Source organism: Triticum aestivum, chromosome 1D (genome assembly GCF_018294505.1).
Source record: "Triticum aestivum cultivar Chinese Spring chromosome 1D, IWGSC CS RefSeq v2.1, whole genome shotgun sequence".
In the NCBI taxonomy this organism is placed as follows: Eukaryota; Viridiplantae; Streptophyta; class Magnoliopsida; order Poales; family Poaceae; genus Triticum; species Triticum aestivum.
The window spans coordinates 36,084,318-36,088,264 of NC_057796.1; positions in this window are offsets into that span (position 1 = coordinate 36,084,318).

The window sequence follows — 3,947 nt, forward strand, 5'->3', positions numbered from 1 at the left end:
ACAGGTGCGCCATTAGTAACTGGTATACTAATGGCGCACCAGATGGAAGTGCGCCATTAGTAACATTTTTAAAAAAAAATCGTTTTTTCTTAATCTCAGGTCACTATTTCACATATGAGATATCCAACACATATATATACAACAAGCATCCATATAACAATCATATCCAACACACAAGTTTCATCATATATACATACATAGCCAACACATAGTTCCATCGTTGCATATTACAAAAGTTTCACATTGTTCATCCAACACCGTTATCCATCCAACACCATATTACAAAAGTTTCACATAGTTCAGTTCTCATTGTTCTTCTCCTTCTCCTTCCTCAGCCTGATGCGCCAAGAGCGGCGAGGCGGTGGAGGTAGCTGTGGGATGTAGTCTTCTACCACAATTGGCGTGGTCATGTCGCCCAGCTGTGGGATCGCCGGCGCCACCACCGGTGCGTGGTCATTGTCAGGCACCACCACCATCGCGAGGCCACCTTCAGGCAGGACGGGCACGACCATCGCTAGGTCATCCTCAGCCACCACCATCTCTTGCCCATGGTCAGCCACCACCACCTCTTGCCCTTGGTCAGCCACCACCAGCGCTAGGTCATCCTCAGCCTGATGCCCATCGTCATCCTGCAGCTCCTCATCCCCACTCCGCTCCTCTTCTCCCCCACTCCAGTCCGGATCATCCTTCTTGCTGTCTTTGCTGCTGCCAGAATCGCTGCTGCTTTCGCTAAAGCCAGAATCGCTGTTGCTTTTGCTACAGCCATAATCGCTGCTGCTTTGGCTGTAGCCAGTGTCGCTGTTGCTGCTCCCATTGCCTGTCCAAATGCAACAATAGCTGTTAACAATCGATGTGAGACAAAGCCAAATGTAGAGGAATAAGAAGAGGCAGAACGCACTGGCATCTTCATCGTCAGCGTAGCGCATGCGACACATAGTCGTGTTGAAAACCTTCACGATGAGCATTGTGGCGTCATCGTCGTACCTGAAGAGAAGAAAGTACCCGGTCCGCAGGTCGTAGGCACTGTAGAACTTCTCCCAACCACGGCACAGGTACATGTGGCCCTCCTCGATCACCAACTCCACGTCCCACAGCCTGCGAACCCCGCTGCCGGCCTATCGGAGCTTCACATTATCTGGCGGATCTTCACCCAGCATGTTCATAAAAGTGTCAGGCAGCCTCTGCAATTTGGGACAAGGAGTGATGTAGCAAACAACAGAGTTATCATAATGAGATGGGTGAAGGGGAGATCTTTCGTTTTATATACCTGCCTCATGGCTGATATTGAAGTCCCAAGTATGACACTGAAGAACTCGAAAGCATCCAACTCGTACTCCGGTGAGGCAGAGCGGCGGTGGCTGCTTCCCCCCATCTCTGATAAGCAGCAGAAGAGACCAATTAGTACCCTTACAACATCACATTGCAAATAGATGAATTGTGTAGGTATGCATGGATTTAAGATTATTTGTGCAAAGCCAATTTGTCAATGATTAATATGATATCTCAATTTCCACCAAATAATACATTTGTTATACACCACATTTTCTTTTCCTTTGGAAAAGAAAAAAGCACACTGCATTCAAGTGAATGTATCTTTTATTGCCCAACTATGCATTGGAAAATGTCCACAAATCCCCAACTATGCATGGGAAAATGTCCACAAATGGAGTGAGATCATTAACTGTCAAGTTAATAGGGATAAGAGTACACTTATGATAGTTAATTGTCATCCCAGCAATTTGTTCAAAACAGGTTAGAATCCATTTCAGATTCAGAGCAATTCCAGCATCATTTTCCAACAATAAAAGGGTATCATTAGCATATTGTACTCTTATAATGGAACTATTCTATGACCATACTCGAAGGGGCTCCAGAGATTGCACTTGCACGCACAGATTGTGTACCACGGTCGAGGGGAGGGAGGGAGGGAATGGGGAGGAAGGGTGGAGAATTTCATTCACAAATTCTTAGTAGTTTTTTAATACAACAGAATAAATCTTGAGATCTCATTCACAAATTCTTAGTAGTTTTTTTAATATAGTAGCTAATTGCCTGATCTGGTTGGTGCCAAGATCAAGTGGTGACCTGACCTCTTGCCTGGAAGTTTCTATTCCTTGCAATCTACTGAATTTCTAGTACCTTGTTTTTTAAACTGCTAAGCTATTTTGAGCTTGAGCATGGGTCAATTCAGTGCCCTACAAGATGACTATCTTCTCAACTAGGAGAATTTCATTGCCTCTTTCTTTAAATTCCAGAATTTAAATAAGGTTATCATTTAATTTGTTCAGAAATTACAATTTAGTAATGCTAAAGGTTCTGCTTCCCTTCTTCCAATGGGCTATGTTGATGTATGTGCTGAATATAGATATATACAGTCTAGTTGGTACATCTATACATCTGATAACTGAGCACCATCGGCATCAACGCGCTACTATTGGTGTTATTAATATCAAATAGCCTTGCATACCTAGCCTTATGCAGTATTTTAGTTAATAAACCTACAAGTCACTCACTTCTTACTGATGATTGGTCTGTTGGTGTTTGCTTGCATCTATTGAACACAACAGGTTCCTTCCCTAAATAACTGGAACACACCAGGTGTTGTGCCTGGTGATGCTAATTGGCTGTCGGTCACCTAAACGTACTTGTTTAATCCCTATGTGTTGCATACAAATATGTACATTCATCACCCCTTAGCAAGTTTATTTATGTTTAACTCAAAATCAGATTTTTTTAGGTGTTGCATACAGATTTTTTAGGTGTTCATGTATGTTTTTTTGCTAGCTACTGAGGGAGGGAATGGGGAGGAAGGGTGGAGAGGGAGGAAGGAGGAAGGAGGAGGGGTACCTGGGCGGGCGCGGCTGGTCGCCGGGTGGTGGAGGACGGCAGGGGCAGGCGGGGTGTGGGCACGTCGGAGGAGGAGGAGGCCCTCGCTCGCCGGCTGCTGCAGGGGCCGGAGGAGGCCCTCGCTCGTCGGAGGGAGGAGGAGAGGAGAGGAGCGCTCGGCCGATCTCGTTCGGGGGGCGCGGGGGCGGCGGGGGTGGAGTCCCGCGGGGGTCGGGGCGGCGGCGTCGGGGCAGCGCAAGACCACAGCGGCGGCGGCGTCGCTGACGGCGTGCAGGCGCGGCGGAGCAAGGGGCGGCGGCGTACGGTTGGGGTCGAGTGGGGGATCTGGCGAGGGAGGGAGGCCACAGTGCGAGGGAATAGGTGAAGTGCGGGATGTCTATCTAATGGCGCATCTCCCCAAGTGCGCCATAAGTACGACGATAGCAATGGCGCACCTCACCCTGGTGCGCCATTAGAAATTACTAGCCCGACTGCTCAGGTTATATTTCCACCTAACCCTATCTCCATCAGAACATGCCCACTAGCCCGACTGGTTAGCACGCAGCACACACACTAGGAGGTCTTGGGTTCGATTCCCAGGCTCCCCAATTTTTGTTTTTATGCATTTAAAATGCTGTTTGATATTTATTTGTGTTTAAATATGTTCAAACTTGTTTAAATCATAACAGTAATATTTTTTTATAAAAACAGGGTGCAGGGCGTGCTCGGCGGCGGTGGAGCAGGGGAGGGTGCGGTGGGTCGTCGGGGGGTGCGGGGGGTGCTCTGTCCTTGTCGTTACCGGTGTAGGATTCCATCGTTACCCCGGAGTTATGATAACAATCGCTCTTCATGTCCTTATCCTCGGTGTAGAATGTGTAGCCGTTGAATGCGAGGCGGAGGTTGCGGCGCGCGCGGGCGAGGGCGAGGTTGGTGTCGGCCCTGCGGCGCTGCTCCGGCGAGAGTGGGGTGGGGTCGGAGGGGAGGATGGGGAGAGGGAGGCGGCGGGGGCGCGGATTGGGAGCGTACGGAGAGGAACTGGCGCGAGGGAGAGGGACGAAGGGGAACTGGCGAGGGAGAGGGAGGAATTAGCTATAGCATTCATTTGTGACGGTGGAGCAGGC